The sequence below is a fragment of the Ictidomys tridecemlineatus genome, chromosome 5, assembly GCF_052094955.1.
Source record: "Ictidomys tridecemlineatus isolate mIctTri1 chromosome 5, mIctTri1.hap1, whole genome shotgun sequence".
Lineage (NCBI taxonomy): Eukaryota > Metazoa > Chordata > Mammalia > Rodentia > Sciuridae > Ictidomys > Ictidomys tridecemlineatus.
Genome location: NC_135481.1, coordinates 87,519,116 through 87,527,795, shown reverse-complemented (window position 1 = coordinate 87,527,795; position 8,680 = coordinate 87,519,116).

Sequence of the window (8,680 nt, the reverse complement as noted above, 5' to 3'; positions counted from 1 at the left end):
ATGCATTTGGAAGATGTTTCAATAAAGACAATATTCTAAGTGATAAAACTGCTATCTATTAAGTATAAAATGATTTAACTATACCAGATATGTTTTCTTACCACAGTATTAGAAATCAGAAAATAATAACAAAGATATATAGATAATTCTTAGGCATTTGGGTTAGCTCACTTATAAATAGTTCTTAAAAGAGTTTTAGCAAATAAAATTCAACAAAATATGAGAAGCATGGCAGGGTCTAGTGGCACACACCTATAATCCCTGCAACTCAGAAAGCTAAGGCAGAAAGATCACAAGTTCAAAACCAGCCTTGGAAACTTAGCAAGACTGTCTCAAAATTTAAAAAAATAATAATAAAATAAAAAATAAAAAGGGATTAGAGTGTGACTCAGTGGTAAAGTACCCTTTGGTTCAACTGCTAGCATCAAATAAATAACTAAAAATAGGAGCATATGATGAATTTATTCATTTTCTGTGGTATGACAAGTTACCACAAACTAAGTGGCTTAAAATAATATGAATTTTTTTATCCCACAGTTGCTATGGGTCAGGAGTCTGGACACCTAAGCTTGATCTTCTGCTCAGAGTACGACAAGGCAGAAATCAGGATACTGACTAAGGCAGCAATCTCATTTGAGGATCATGGTGCTCTCCTGGCCTTATTCAGGTTATTGGTAATATATTTTTTTTTTACTGTGACTCTAGGACTAAAGTCCTCATTTTCTTGCTGGTGTTGGTTGATGGTTACTCTAAGCTCTTAGATGCTGCCCTCAGGTCCTAACAGTTTGGGCTTCTGAAAGCATGGCAATTTATTTTTTTCAAAGCCAACAATTAAATCTATCTCTAGTCTGCTACCATGAACTCTCATACATTCTAATATAACCTGGGTAGTGATTTTCTTACCGTTCCCACACCCCACCCCACTCAAGGATAGCCTGTATGCACCTTGAAGCAGGAGTCTCGGAAACCACCTTAGCATTCTGCCTGTCACAGTGAACAACAGGAATTTATTCCAGAATTGTAAGCCCTGCTGAACATGCAGAGATCAATGTTATTTACCACCTAAAAACAAAAACAAACAAAAGAGCATATAATTTTCTCAACAAACATGGTAAATATATTTAACAAAATCCAGTATTCATGCCCACAAAAAAATCCAATGTCCATTTTTTATATTAAAAACTCTCCAGAAAAATGTGATTTAATGGAAAGTTTCTCCGTATGACAAAAAAAAAAAAAAAACTATAGCTAACATTCTATTTAATGATGAAAAACTGAATGCTTTTCCTCTAAGGTCATGCTGCAAGCAAGAGTATTTGTTCTCACACATAAACATACTTAAAAGCAAACAAAAAGAGCATATGGTTTTCTCAATAGACTATAATACCCTGCCAGTGTAATAGGGCTTGCATAATAATAAAAGGCATTCGGACTACAAAGGAAGAATAAATCTATTTGCAGATGAAATAATTGTCTATATAAAATACTAAATAATCTTTAAAACAATAAGTGATAACTGAATCTATCATGGTTACAGAGTACATAATCAGTTTAAAACTCAATTGTGCTACCTACCATATATTAGAAAGTAATATTTAAAAATTGAAAAAAAAATATATATGCACTAAAATTATGAACTATTTAGCAACATACCTAACAAAATACATGCAACACCAGTACACTTAAAACTACAAAATACTGCTTAGTGGAATTAATGGAGTGAAAAATAAATGTAGACATATATTGGGTGTATAGATTGGAAGACTCAATATCTTTAAGATGTCAATTTTCTTCAAATAGATCATGGATCCAGAGCAATCTCAATCAAAATCCCAACAGATATTTGGAAAAATTGACAAACTTTTTCTAGCATGGAAAACAACAGACCTTGAAAAGCTAAAACAATTTTTAAAAAGGAAAAACAAAACTGATGTATTAACACTCACTACCTGCTTTCAAGACATGTTAAAAACCCATTGCAAATACAGCAGCACAGCATTGGTGTTGAGATAAAACAGTTGCAACAGAAGAGAGTTCAGGGAAAAACACAAGCACACACGTGCACACACACACACACACAAATGTGCACACACAGGTATAAGTGATTTTCAATAAATGTTTGGCTCAATTGATAGAGGATCATCTTTTCCATATATGACATGGAATGATTTTATATCTATAGGCAAAGAAAAAAATAATTTCACACTATAAAATGAACTGAAAATGAATTGTAGACATAAAAACAAAATGCAAACATGAAACTTTTAGAATAAAACAGGAGGGGAATCTTTATGAACTTGAGCTAGGCAAAGATTTTATCATTAGATCATGAAAATATAGTTTATTAAAAAATTGATACATAGGACTTTAACAAAATTAATTTTTTCTGTTCCTTGAGAGCTTATATCTATATGTCAAACATAAACATACCAAATACACATATATCAAATATATTTTTTTCAAAAAAATAAATTGTACATTGTAAATATGTGCTATTTATAATATGCTAATTTCCATAAATATATATAGCAATATCCTTTTAAGTAATTAAAATGGTACTCAAATATCTCTCCTCCCAAGCTTTCCCCCCAAAATGCATTAAGTCCAGGTCATTGTTCATGTGGAATTCAGCAACATTTTCAAGAAAGGATACTTCTTATTTAGAAATGTTCTAAGCATTAGAATAAGAAAGTATCTTCCAAAGTTATTCATTAGGCAAATATATTTGTAATATTTAAGCCAGAGAATGAAGAATAGTACAGAATTAGAAAACTAAAGGCCCATATCAATTATATGTATAGATAAAAAAAAATTCCCACATAAATTGTTAACAAGTTCACTCTAATAAGAGGTTTAAAATGGGTATTATGTGTATATAATGTGTTTATGCAGGCACACATACGTATGTATACTTTATACATACCATTCCTTTAATCTGATAGAAGTTATTTATAAAGCCTTAAAACAAATTGTGCACACACTGAAGAAGCATTAGAAATATCCCCATTACTATTGAGGTCAAAACAACTGTCCAAGTCCACTGCTAATATTTAAGAAACTGGTGAAGCTGGAACAGTTCTACTTGTAATTATATCATCACTGCTCTATATTCAATAAAGAACAAAATACCTACTTCTTTTAATTTGCTACTTTTTCTTTCTTTTTTTGTAATTTGCAATTTTTATATAAGTGTCATGCATACAGAATTTGTACGCACTTAATCAGTAATTATAAACTTAAGTCAACACTGAGAATGAAGAAAAATTTCCCCCTTTAAAAATGAGGCTAGCGTAATAAGTTTTAGAACATCACTCTAGAGGGATCATAGCATGTGATATTCCCCAGACTTTCCTTTTTCTTGTTCTGTTCAATATTTGTATCAACATTTAATATTCAATGAATAATTTAGATGAAGACATGGAAATCATGTTGATCGAATTTATGTAAATTCTTAAGTTCACAGGGAGGGCTAATGCTGAATGAAGAAATGGGAGTTTAAAAAATCTCTTTTAGCTTCAATTCTGGGTTTAAATATCCACAATGCAAAAAAAAAAAGTTAACAATCTAATTTTTAAAGCCTATGTTTGGTTCAGAATAACCTAAGAAAATACAATGTTTGAATTGAAAGCAATCATGTACAAAGGCTTTTAAATGAATTTAAACATGTGTCAATAATATCTAATAAGACCCTATGGTTTTGAGGGACCCAGAAACAACATCACAAATTATAGCTGATCATGTTTTGATGTGGGAAAGAAGAAACTTCGAAAAAGATATGCTATCTCCTATTACATCCGAGAGGAAACTCTTATGAAACAGGTTTTTAAATAATAATAAAAATATCATTCACAAAAATAAATCATTGACTCATTTGTCTTGGGGCTGGAGGAAATTGTAAGGAAACTCATGCATGTTAACCAATGAATTGGGTTTTCTTTTCGATGCTTTCTCTATAGATAGAAACTAGTGCTATAGATAGAAACTAGATGTACTGTTTTGACTGAATTGAAATATCAGTTCATAGAATTTCAGAGTTTAAGCCCTCATTAATTTTCACCACTTAAAATGATTCAGCAGCTGTAATGAGACAATCCATCCCATCTTTGAAAACTCTTACGAGAAAGGTGTTATTATTAGCGGGAGAAAGTCCCTCAATAAAACAGCCAGTTAATCGAGATAATCAGATTATCAAATAGTAACTTATTAGCACCTGATTTTGTGACTAATCAGTTTGATCCACGTGGTTAAATTGCTTCTGGGACTCTACATTTTGAGAAAACTTCCCTGACAGCTAAGAGAGAAATTGTGTTCCCTTAACTAAAAGACCCAGGGAGCACTAAATAAGGTTTGGAAGACAAGAGCCGAGGGTTGAGTGTTGCTAGGTGCAATTTAGATTTTGTAGCTAGGAAAAAATGTATGATTTTAAAATTAGTCTCATAGCTGATGTCAATCAAAAAAAGGCAAGAGGCTATAGTTGGGGAGAGGGGTTGAAAGAATATTTCCTAATTGTCTTTAGATTTTCAAGAGTAGAATAGAGCATTCCCTTCCTAACAAACATATATCACTGCCCTTACAGGCTCTCAGATTATTTAGAAAAATAAAGGGTTCAGGTTCAGGACCTGTGCTTAGCACTCTGGCCAATATATACAGTCATTTCAATGCTCCATTTTCTCATAAGGCAAGGTGATGAAGGAGATGACATCTGAAATCTAATGTCATCAACCCAGAGCAAACAGCCCCCATAATTTTCATCCCTTTAGCTGGGTGATGATTATTATGATATTACAATATTTATTATTCTTATTTCATCAATGTAATACACTTATTACACTGTGTTTAACTCATTTTTTCAGTTAGATATTATACATATTCCACTTGCATAAAACCTAGATTTGGGGACCTTATGGGTGATTTTGTCCCCTTTTGTGACATGATTGAAAGATTGGAGATGAAAGGCAACTGATCTGGAAGAGAATAATGCACCCAGTATGTGAAAATAAGAGAAGGGGGTGGAATAAATTCTTCTAATAAAAAAATTATTATTATGTTCTTGTGCATGTAATTACTGTCCAGTATGCTAAGGACAGAAGCTATAAAAAATAGAAAATCTCTTCAAACACCAGTCTCCATAACCCAAGTGACTCTCTAAGCTAGGAAAAATGGCAATTCTAGAAAAAAAATAAAGACTTTAATAGAGAATAAAATATTCTATTTTGCAACGCATGAGGTAGAGTGTAGATGAACTGAGTAAAATATGTAATAAATCTAAGTAATTTGTTCTGCTCTTGGAAAAAAATCACCCTCTGTTGAAAATAGAAGCTATTATGTCCCTAAACTCAGGAAGTCTTCATTATTTTTCATCAAAAGCAAATATATGTAAAGGACAAAGCAGGGTGCTTACACCAAGGGCTCTACCATTTGTTCCTTATTAATTGTATTTCTGATTCCAATAGCATCATTAAGCACTTTCCAAACTATTGAGGCACTGAGCCAGCTTTGCCCTCACAAATGACTGAAAGGAAAATCAGAAGAGTAAAGGTGAAGGGAGAAGGTAAACTGCTGTGTTAAGCTGGAGAGAGCCAATGATAATGACATCATGGTTCTATGATGTTGAACTTTCATTATTTTTTAGACAATGCAGGTCATCTGGCAATACTTTACCTAGCTTTAGCAAGTGGTTGCTAATCTCTGTCTTTTATTTAGTAGCTTTATAGAAAAAAATGTTTATGGAGAGATGCCACATCTTCTGGCACATTATACAGCATGCAGACCCTGACATATTACTACTTATATGGGAGCATCATTCTTCAAACAAAACACATTCCTGGAAGTTGTATGTAAATTTACACTTGGATAACTATCTGGTTTAGTTTTTTTTTTTTTTAACTTTATGGAAGTTCGTTTTGCTTTCCTATTTTTTAATGGAAGCAAATCCTTTTATAATGACTTAACTCATATTTAACCACTTATTATTTTCATTTTGTTATGTTTCAGAATTTTTAAAGCAAAAATTTGTTTTTAAGAATTTTATCAAAGTAGAAAATATGGCAAAGAACTAGAAAATGCATGTTGATTTTATTTCTTTTAAAAACACCAGCTTTATCTATTCATTTTATGCATTTTTGCCTCATTTTTCATAAGTGTCAAATAAGCATGAAGTCTCTTGCAGTTCCATTATCCTAACATAACGTGGGTAATGTTGAAGAACAAACAAAAGTCGCTAACCTCTACTGAGCTGCTGTATGCTGTGGTGCAGTTGCCTACAACTAGGGAGCGCCATTCACATTGAAGACAATTTCCAAGGAGAAGCCAGTAAATGTCTTAGGGCCAGGATACCATTTCTTCAATTGTCTAGCTAGCAGTGAACCTCCCAAGTTCCATATTACTTTACTATTAACACATCGGTAACGATTTCTTTATGACCATAATACCTACCATTTCATAGAAAACTAAAATTAAAAAGATAAGGTTTGGATACAGAATCCAACTGCATTTTTTCATGTCCTCCATTTCATTAGAAGAGTTTACAAGGCATGGATCATGAAGATTGGATAACACATTCATGGTGGCTAGTTCTCAAAACTCAAGTCTTTTGCTGCAATGTTTTGAAATTCAGGAGACCACTCAGTTTCTTTTACTACCCAGCAAGAAAGAAAAGCCTTCCCATAAAACAACCAGGATTTCATTTCCTGCCATCTAGATACTCAAAGTACACGAACTGACTCAGAAAATAAATGAGTCTGTTATTTATTTTACCTGAGTTTTGTGAAATAAAAATCATACCTCCCAATTATGTGAATGGCTCATAGTAACATATGGATATTTTCTGAATATACTCCTTGGTCATGGACAGCTCTGAAAAACTAAAGTAGGAAGTAACTTGATTCATCACCTCTTCATGATAGAGAGCCGATCTTCTCTTTGTGGACATCTCCTACTAATAAAATGCAAGGTCATCGGCAAAGTGACTCATGAGAAGTTCCCTACTTTTGGTCACTGTCACATTGGTTGCATGAAGAAGTGGAGGATGGCAGGTTGAACTATCTGGGTGCCCAACAACTTCCACTGAAAGATTTTCCAAGTGTCTGTCATGTGAATAAAATCACATTAATTAAGATGCCATCTAATATGGTATAAGAGATAAACAGAAAGACTACAGGAAAATGTCTTTCTGCGCCCTGTTTCCCTATCTTGGAGGCCAAACTTTGCCCTTGAATGAGCACAAACACCTCCTATCTCAATGAGTCATGGCCAATGCTGGCTCCAAGTCTATTAGATTATCATCATGTCATCTTTGCTTTTGGCAGTGTTTGAAAGAACCTCTAGCAGCTTTATTTGAACACTGTTTTCATACCTAAAAGCCTGAATCTGTAAAACAAATACACAAACATTTATAGACATCCTTATATCACTTCAAATTGTTGTGATTAGTGTACACACTTTGAATATTATTACTTAAACAACCTCCAGCTGATGTTTTAAAAAAAAATAACACTTCGGAACAAGGCATTCTCCAAATGTTCTATTAAAGATGCTGTTTATTTATATCAGTGTATAGAAAAGTACAGCTGTACAAAACATAAATCAATGTCAAAAGTAAAAGGCATTAAAATTCATAAGGTTCATTTTCCGACATCCAGAGCAAACTGTAGCTGAGAGTTTGTCACAGTCTTCACATCAGCAATAAAATTATATAACTGCTGATGTCACATTCTTTGAGGTACACTCAAAGGCATCTAAAATTTTATAGCTCGGTTTTGCTTATTTTAAAAATGAACATATATTACACTTAATTTTGTTTCTTATGTTACCTAGAAGACCTGAATATAAAAACAGCATCAGAGGGGAAATAACTTGCAGTCTGTAGAGTCTTAACCAACATGAGAAACTATATATACATATATGATCATTCTGCTATTGATCAGAAAACCACAGGAATTAGTGTTGGCTTAATGCCTCTTAAGGGAAAGGGTGGTTTCTGTAGCAGGATGAAGAAGGGTTATTGCCAAGTAAGAAAGAACAAAAAGCATTTCATGCAGATACTAATATTCATTCACAGTTAGGTAATATTCTGCTTTGGCTTTCAGTGATTAAAGCTCTAGTGTCATTTGCCTCTAGTGATTTATGAAATTTTGATTCCTATTTAAATATTCACCTGGCTTGGGAGGGATATGTGTTTTGTCTTATTATGTAGAAATCCTAATTTCTTATCAGATCTTAACTTCCTTGAAGGCAAGAACCATAAAGCCACATCTGCATCTCCCAAGAAGCTGAAATAAATTCATTTGCTATTTTTTTTTCCTACATGGTGAATTGGTGACACTGAGCTACTACTAGGAAGGTAGGGTCTGAAGTGCATCATTCCATTTCTGTGTTCCAAAGAAGGCATGAAGTTGCCATGGCTTGTGGGACAGACACCATCCTCAGCAAGTTACTTATAGAAACTCGTTTAACCCAGCAGCAGCTCTGTGAGGTAGGGACCTTTACAGAACCCATTTGACAGGAGAAGAAACAGAAGCACAGATACCTAGTTTGCCCAAGCCACATGGCTGTGGTGCAGCAGAGCTAGGGTTTGAGGCCAACAGTGAAGCTCAGGAATTCCTGCTCCTCAGCACTTTAACCTACCTCCTTTACCCTAAAGATGGAGATGGGTGTTTTGATTCCCAATATCTTTTTTTTT